Raw genomic sequence first — 9,971 nt, forward strand, 5'->3', positions numbered from 1 at the left:
TAGCCAGAGCAATTAGACAGACAAAAAAAATTAAAGGCATAAAAATAGGAAAAAAAGAACTTAAATTATCACTATTGCAGATAACATGATTCTATACCTAGCAGACCCAAAAGGGTCTTCAAAGAAACTAATAGAGCTAATAAATGAATTCAGCAAAGTGGCAGGATATAAAATCAACACGCATAAATCAAAGGCATTCCTGTATATCAGCGACAAATCCTCTGAAATGGAAATGAGGACAACCACTCCATTCACAATATCCTAAAAAAAAATAATTGGGAATCAACCTAACAAAAGAGGTGCAAGTCTTATACAATGAATACTACAGAGCCCTAAAGAGAAACATAGAGGAAGATCTTAGAAGGTGTAAAAATGTACCCTGTTCATAGATAGGCAGAACAAACATCATCAAAATGGCGATATTACCAAAAGTTCTCTATTGGTTTAATGCAATGCCAATCAAAATCCCAAAGGCATTTCTTGTAGAAATAGAGAAAGCAATCATGAAATTCATATGGAAAAAGAAAAGACACAGAATAGGAAAAACAATGCTAAGCAGGAAGTGTGAATCTGGCGGTATAGCAATACCAGACTTCAAACTATACTGCAGAGCAATAGTAACAAAAACAGCATGGTACTGGTACCAAAACAGGCGGGTATAAATGGTACAGAATAGAGGACACAGAAACCAATCCACAAAACTACAACTATCTTATATTTGATAAAGGGCCTAAAAGCATGCAATGGATGAAGGATAGCATCTTCAACAAATGGTGCTGGGAAAACTGGAAATCCATATGTAACAAAATGAAACTGAATCCCTTTCTCTCACTATGCACAAAAGTTAACTCAAAATGGATCAAGGAGCTTGATATCAAAGCAGGGACACGGCGTCTGATAGAAGAAAAAGTTGGGTACGATCTACATACTGTGGGGTCGGACTCCAAATTCCTCAATAGGACACCCATAGCACAAGAGTTAATAACTAGAATCAACACATGGGACTTACTCAAACTAAAAAGTTTTTTCTCAGCAAAAGAAACAGTAAGAGAGGTAAAAAGGGAGCCTACATCCTGGGAACAATTCTTTACTCCTCACACTTCCGATAGAGCCCTAATATCCAGAGTATACAAAGAACTCAAAATATTAGTCAATAAAATAACAAATAACCCAATCAACAAATGGGCCAAAGACCTGAACAGACACTTCTCAGAGGAGGACATACAATCAATCAACAAGTACATGAAAAAATGCTCACCATCACCAGCAGTCAGAGAAATGTGAATCAAAACCACCCTAAGATACCATCTCACTCCAGTAAAATTGGCAGCCATTATGAAGTCAAACAACAACAAGTTCTGGTGAGGATGTGGGGAAAGAGGTACACTTCTACATTGCTGGTGGGACTGCAAATTGGTGCAGCCAATTTGGAAAGCAGTATGGAGATTTCTTGGAAAGCTGGGAATGGAACCACCATTTGACCCAGATATTCTTCTTCTCTTTCTAAAACCTAAAGACCTAAAAAGAGCATGCTACAGCGACACTGCTATATCGACGTTCATAGCAGCACAATTCACAATAGCAAGATTGTGGAACCAAGCTAGATGCCCTTCAATAGAAGAATGATTAAAAAAATGTGGCATTAATAATCAATGGAGTAATACTCTGCATTGAAAAATGACAAAATCATAAAATTTGCAGGGAAATGGATGGCATTAGAGCAGATTATGCTAAGTGAAGCTAGCCAATCCCGAAAAAACAAATGCCAAATGTCTTCGTTGATATAAGGAGAGTAACTAAGAACAGAGTAGGGATGAAGAGCATGAGAAGAAGATTAACATTAAACAGGGATGAGAGGTGGAAGGGAAAGGGAGAGAGAAGGGGAATTGCATGGAAATGGAAGGAGACCCTCAGGGTTATAAAAAATTACAAACAAGAGAAAGTGAGGGGAAAGGGAAAAATAATACAAGGGGTAGAAATTTATTACTGTATAGGGGGTAGAGAGAGAAGAGGGGAGGAGCGGGGAGGGGAGGGGTGATAGTAGAGGAGAGGAAAGGCAGCAGAATACAACAGACACCAGTATGGCAATATGTGAATAAATGGATGTGTAACTGATGTGATTCTGCAATCTGCATAAGGGGTAAAAATGGGAGTTCATAACCCAATTGAAACAAAGTATGAAATATGATATATCAAGAACTATGTAATGTTTTGAACAACCAAAAATAAAAATTAAAAAAAAAAGAAAACTAACTTCGCTGAATATGCACGCGAATCCTAATATTTCTACAGTAACTGACCTAGTTTAAAATCAATGCAAGTAGATTCCAATGGGACAAGGTGTGTATTTTGACGTTCATTTTTATTCAACACTGGTACATTACTATTTTATGAGTTTATGCACATCATAGGATATATATTTCATCCACAAATTAGCAAATTTATAGGCATTTGTTTCACTTTCAATCACTTCATGCATCACAACGTATGTATTCCTCCAGGTTTCCTGACTGGTCTCTTTATGAGACTTCTTTCCAAACACATTATTTTCGATTTCCCTAATCACTTTTGAAGCAAAACTCACACACTCTTCATGATAAACCAAAACACTAATATTACCATTAGATGTATAATTGGTTGGAATAATTGATTGTATATCAATATAAGATTTCCTGTAATTTTTCAGATATCAGTTCAATCTATTATTTAAAGTTGAAACAAGTTATATTATTTATTAACAGTATGGTTAATTAATGCTTTATCTCTATATTCATAGACACAGGTTGCCCCGCTTTGTAACCCCAATAATAATTTTACGTCTCCAATATATTGCTCTCAGAAATGGTGGAAGAAATACTCATGTCACCTGATCTACATATACATTTTATCACAATAATATTCTGGACAAAAAATGTAATGGTCACAGTTATGATTGTACCAAGGCCTCAATGGAAAGTGAACATGGATTACAAAAAAACATCCATGTCTAGGTTGCCTAATGCTCTCAAATATCAATCCTATTGGTGACTACATATTTGTTTCTTCATAAGATTATATATTCAAACTCAACCCTGTTGAACATGTCTAATCCTATCACTCATTTTATACTTTGCCTGATTTCGTAATGTCTCTATTGATATCTGCTTTTCTACATATTTTCCCCAGCTCATCATAGTGACTGACTCTTCATATGTGCTGACATTTACATTCACTCTCTAACCGAAATCCTATTGCTAAAGAACTTTTGGTCCAAATCCTATACTCATTCTTCTTCCTAAACCTACCAACTAGCTTCATAATCCTACCAACTATCCCTTTTGACTGGATGTTCTCTTCTACATTCAATCATCCATGGTACAAGGTCCTATGCCATTGTATATCAAATTATCCGAGACATCTTTGCAGAACATAATTCAAAGTTAAGTATCCCAATCAAGGGCTCAATTCCCTTCTGGGCTTCAAATCATACCTAGATTTCTGTTTTCATATTTGTATTTCACCTCTATATTTTTGTAAATATCGCAGGTTTACAACACTATTATTCATCGCACGGAATGATTCCTAACCCAAATCGAACCTGTTATTAACCCGAAACATACACTGTTACCTCAATCTCATTTTACAGAAGAGCAGGGACAGAGTTGTTCTTACAATACAGGAAAGTAGGGGACTGTCCACCTGCTGAGAACCTCAAAGTCCATGCAGAAATGATACCTGGACAAGTCCTAGGCAGGTATGAAGGACCTGAGTGAGCAAAAGTCATCTTCCATGGCAAAAAACCTGGTCAGGACGAAGGGATGTGTCTGAATCAGCCTCTCTCTTCTTATTGTAGAGAAGACTGACCAAACCAGGCCTGTGTGGAGAGCTGTTCCCGGGTGCCTATTGTTTATTTTCCATTCTAACTTGTGAAAGTGTCACAGGAAGTAGCAGCTGGCTCCATCTCATGGGACCCATGGAAACAACTGTTAGGACAAACTGGTTGCCAAGGCAGTGACCTCATTCAGTTCCAAAGAAAGTGACATATCTCATTTCCTTGGTGATCGAACTCTCTGAACTTGGTATTCAAGAAGCCAGGCACTGAGAGGCAGTCCCAGCCCCAGTCCCAGTGGGCTCACTTGTTTGGATTTCCCAAGGACAAAGTCAGTATTTCTTGGTACCTACTGATGTGAGGATGGCCAAATGCCAGGAGAGCTCTGAAGAGGGACCTTTCCTGAGAAAGCAGGTAGTGGCTCACCACTTTTCCCTGACAACTCCACAGAGTTGGCCAAGAAAACCAGATCTGAAAGAGGACAGGCCATTTCGGGGGAACATAGTATGGATCACCAGTCAGGGGACACTCCGGGTAGTCACAGACCTACTTGGGGAAAGGAGGTGCCTTTGTGGGAGTGAATATGGGTTTGTGGTTCTGTCTCATGTTCTGAGAATAGGTAGGAAAGGCGCTTTTTTTTTGGTTTGGAGTGGACTGTTCTAGTAAGTCGTTTGACAAGGCGAGTGTTTCTTTGTCTGTGTATCCCACTGTGTCCGTTGTTGTACACATTAGAAAAGAAAATGCACTAATGGATGTGTCCTGTCTAGTATAAATCTCCCCAAAATTCATCCTGCCCAATATATGAATGAACTGCAGCTTGTTTATTGATGGGAAACACCTGCTATCTTCCTAAGTTCCTGTTTTCTTCCTGAATTCTGGCCGCTCTCCAGAATTGGCTCACGGTTTTGTGTCCAAGATATGTACCACCTCCAAGCTCTGTGACATGGCCATGTACTGGTTAGCTGAAGAGAATGGCGAGATTCTCAGAAAACTCAGATATCAGTGTGACCAGGAAACTCTCAGTGGAGAAAACCTGCTTTGGACCTTTTGCTTAACTACTGTTCTCTTGCACTGAATATCTGGAAGGTCTTTGCTTCAGGCCACCCCTTTGTGAAGCCTGAAGAATATAATTTTGAAATGGAAATGAATGGGCATCACCTGTGGCTCTTTGCTTAATTGCTTTGGAAAGGGATGTGGCTGAATTGGCCTCTTGGCCTTATTTGTGGCTGTGATTTAGATTCTCAGCACCTGATGGATCTAAAGAATGATCTCACATGTGTGTCCAAATCCATAATGAGAAAAAATCAGTCATTGTGGATGAAGTCTCTTGCTTTCCTCTGTTAGGTTCCTAACCTCCAGCAATTGAGAATTGGGATTCTTTTTGTCAAATGAGTTCTTCCAAGCACTGCAGAGGTGCTAAGGTTTTCGCATGACTCCAAATCACATATAGAATATATACCTGAAATTCAGTAGGCCTCAAATTGGAGAAACAGAGCAGTATTAATGGCAGGCTTATTTGATCACTCCTGGTTCACAGGAGGGGTGTCAAGGCCACCCTGACTTTAGACAAATGAGGGGCTAGCGAACTTATTTTGGACACTGTCTTGGGCTGCACCCCTCATGGAAACCTCCAGCCAGAGGTTACGATGATTGACTAAATGGAAGAAGATGAGGGCCATATGGGAATGTTTTGGTTTAAAATTTGGTCACTTGTTTGGCGCTTGGAAGAAACGACTGGGTCAACCTGGGCTTGATCTCTAGTGTCATTCCCCTTAGAGACTGAGTTGTGAAACTGACCTCAGAGAAGTATTGCCATGAATTTTGTTTGGATTTTAGAAGGCCACGCATGAGAGTCGCCCTTGGAAACTGAGATCTACGCCCAGGGTGGCTTTCCACAGAGCACTGGAAATCTCAGCCAGGATATCTCATGATTTTATTCCTAAAGTCATGGCAGCCATATTTGAGAGTCGAAACACACATAGGCCTCACATTGTAGACTTAAATGGGCCAGGCTTCATGTGAGTTTTGGACATTCTTTTGGAAGCCTTGCCTGTGAGAGTTCTCCAGAGCTTTCATTGAATTGAGCTTCCTCAACATTTAATGGTTACTGAATGAATTGATACCCACAGTGCCTCCAACTTCATCCTTGAAAAATGGCTAGATAAATACCATGAAATTTTTGAAATTTCCATGACCAGGTGGCACTAGAGAACCTTTGGATGCCCTGTTGCTGATCATGAGTATACCAGACAGTGCCTTGATTGACTGGGTTTCAAGAAAATGGTGTAGAACAGAGATGCCAGTAAGTTGGAGTCTTCGGAGTAGTGGGCCTAAAGCAGTGGTGGGCAGGTGTGTGATAAATCATCAGTGGTAGGGCCATGAGGATCTACCATTGTATTCCAAATGGCATGTTACTGACATGGTGCAGCCAGCAGACTCTTATATGTAAAGGCATCTTGTTATATGGAGAGGTTTCAGGGCAATGTTCAGAATCAGGTTGATATGGACAAGAGGGCAATGAGGCAAGATATGAGGGATAGAAGCCTGGTTGGTGCATTCTTCTGCAGACCCTGGCTCACCACACGTGACAGAACTCCCTCCAGCACTGTGTCCCAGTTGAGCTCCTTGTATATCATGAAGCATATATAAAACTCCCAGTGCAGTAGCAAAAACACCACAAAAAGTGGACGAGGTCCAAATGGCTTCACAGTCCACACGGGGAGACACTTAGTCCCCTGCAGCCACAGTTTACATACAAAGAGATAATTCAGCACTGCTGCTCATCTTCATGGAAAATAAGAAGCCATGTCCTCCAGGTCACATAGATGGAGACCAAGCTTTGAGGGTCTCACTACAAAGGAAGTCAAATCTCCTGAGAGCAACATATATTTCAAGTGCCCAACCTGAGAGGCAGTTTCTCAAAAAGGTTTTAGGCAAGCAAAGCTCCATGTTTGTGGAGTGTTTACCCTGTCCCTTACTTTTGGAAACTCCTCTACCACCTCCAAGGTTGTGAACTCCTGAGCATTTCCATTCCAGATATGTATTCACTGATTTTCTAACTCTTCTCCTCTAATTGTGTCTTAATTGGTGTGAAGGTAATGACACGGCATTGCTCTGGATGAGAGTGGAAGGATATTTGTGCAGCACATATTTGCATACACATTGGATTCATTTTCCAATTTTTCTTTCAAAATACTGAATCCCTGACACTAACCCCTCCCTACTATACTCAGACTACTCATCCTAATAGAAAGGAGAAAAATAACCCAAACACAATAGAAATACAAGCAGTTCAGAGGAGGCATGTTATATAGTTGGACTTACCTTTTGCATTATATAAGGTAGGAGTTATTAATCTAGTCAATTTTTAATTGAAATGGTTCTCCATGTGTTTTTAAAGATAACAAATATGTGAATTCCCGTTTCCCTTTATCTGTAACCTATTCACCCATGTATATTCATATGCACATATAGAATCCTACCAGGTATCAAATGGACATTTTTGTGAGGTGGCTGACTTGGCAGATACATTTTGTGAGAAGTGTTTACTCCTCTTAAACGCTGTTGGAACTGAAAATTCAACCTACAACCTTCCTAGTAGAACAACATTATACATCAGCTCATGTTCAGTAAAATAAATATTTTGCATCTGTGGATGATATATATTTAATGATGAATTTTGATTGGCATATATATTGCTACTCTTTAAAGTCTGATGTGGTTTTTTTGTATATATACATACACTCTCCAGATTTTTCAAATATGAAATATATGTGTCTTATATACACTCTCTAAATTCGTTCATGTTCATGTACGTGGATTTATAATCAACTTTTCACAAGATTATTCTCAGACATATTCATCCACCTGAAATACATATTTGTTTACTAGTACTGAAAACTAACTTCAGTGAATGGTGCATACAAATCCTAATAATTCTACAGTAACTAACCCAGTCTAACATCAATGCAAGTAGATTCCTATGGGACATGATATGTAATTTGATGTTCATTTATATTCAACACTGATACATTACTATTTCTTCAGTGTTTGCACATCATAGGATATACATTACATCCACAAGTTCACAAATTTATAGGCATTTGTTTCAACTTTAATCACTTTTTGCTTCAGAACACATGTATTGTCAGGGTTTCTTGACTGGTCTTTTCATGAGAATTATTTCCAAACACATTATTTTCGATTTCCATAATCACTATTGAAGCAAAACTCACACACTATCCATAATAAACCAAAACACTAATGTTACCATTAGATGTATAACTGGTTGGAATGAATGATTGTATATCAATTTAAAATTTCCTGTAATTTTTCAGATATCAGTTCAATCCATTATTTAAAGTTGGAACAAGTTATATTATTTATTCACAGTATGGTCTATTCATCCTTTATCTCTATATACATAGACAAAGGGTACACATCTTTATACCCCCAATACTAATTTTATGTCTTCAATATATTGCTCCCAGAAATGATGGTAGAAATACTCATGTCACCTTATCTACATATACATTTTATCACAGTAATATTCTGAACAACAAATGTAAAGGTCACACTTATGATTTTACCAAAGCTGAAATGGAAAGTGTACATGGATTACTAAAACATCCATGTCCAGGTTGCCTAATGCTCTCAAATGGCAATCCTATTGGTGACTACATATTTGTTTCTTCATAAGATTATATATTGAAACTCAACCCTGTAGAAAATGTCTAATCCTATGACTCATTTTATACTTTGCCTGATTTCATAATGTCTCTATTGATGTCTGCTTTTCTACATATTTTCCCCAGCTCATCATTGTTACTCACTCTTCATATGTGCTGACACTTACATTCACTCTCTAACAAAAACCCTATTGGGAAAAAACTTTTGATCCAAATACTATACTCACTCTTCTTCCTAAACCTACCAACTAGCTTCCTACTCCTACCTACTATCCTTTTTTGACTGGATGTTCTCTTCTAAATTCAATCATCCAAGGTACAATTTCCTATGCCATTTTATATCGAATTATCTGAGACATCTTTGCAGAACATAATTCAAAGCTAAGTATCCCGGTCAAGGGCCCAATGCTTTTCTGGCCTTCAAATCATACCTAGATTTCTGTTTTCATTTATATATTTCACCTCTATATTCTTGTAAATATCGTAGGTTCCCAATGCCATTATTCATCACACAGAATGATTCCTAATCCAAATCGAACCTGTTATTAACCCGAAACATACACTGTTCCCTCAATCTCATTTTACAGAAGAGCAGGAACAGGGTTGTTCTTACAATACGGGAAAGTAGCATACCTTCCACCTACCAAGAACCTCAAATGTCCATGCAGAAATGATACCTGGAGAAGTTTTAGGCAGGTATGAAGGACCTGAGAGAGCAAAAGTCATCTTCCATGGAAAACAACCTGGTCAGGATGAAGGGATGTGTCTGAATCAGCCACTCCCTTATTATTGTAGAGAAGATGGACCAAATCAGGCCTGGGTGTAGAGCTGTTCCCTGGTTTCTATGATTGATATACCATTCTAACTTGTGAAAGTGTCACAGGAAGTAGGGGCCGGGTCCATCTTATGGTACCCTTGGAAACAACTGTTAGGACAAACTGGTTGCCAAGGCACTGACCTCATTCAGTTCCAAAGAAAGTGACATACCTCATTTCCTTGGTGTTGGAACTCTCTGAACTTGGTATCCAAGAAGCCAGGCACCCAGAAGCAGTCCCAATCCCAGTCTCAGTGGACTCACTTGTTTGGATTTAACAAGGACAGAGTCAGTCTTTATTGGTACCTACTGATGTGAGGAAGGACAAATGCCAGGAGATATCTGAAGAGGGACCTTTCCTGAAAAATCAGGTAGTGGCTCACCACTTTTTCCTGACAACTTCACAGAGTTGGCCAAGGAAACCATATCTGATAGAGTACAGGCCATTTTGGGCGAACATTGTATGGCCCACCAGTCAGAGGACACTCTGGATACTCACAGACCTACTAGGGGGAAGGAGGTGCCTTTGTGGGAGTGGGTGTGTGTTTGTGGTTTTGCCTCATGTTCTGAGAATAGGTAGAAAAGTCGGTTTGTTTGGTTTGGAGCGGACTGATTCTAGTATGTCGTTTGACAAGACTAGTGTTCCTATGGCTGTGTATCC

This window comes from Callospermophilus lateralis, chromosome 12 (genome assembly GCF_048772815.1).
Source record: "Callospermophilus lateralis isolate mCalLat2 chromosome 12, mCalLat2.hap1, whole genome shotgun sequence".
Lineage (NCBI taxonomy): Eukaryota > Metazoa > Chordata > Mammalia > Rodentia > Sciuridae > Callospermophilus > Callospermophilus lateralis.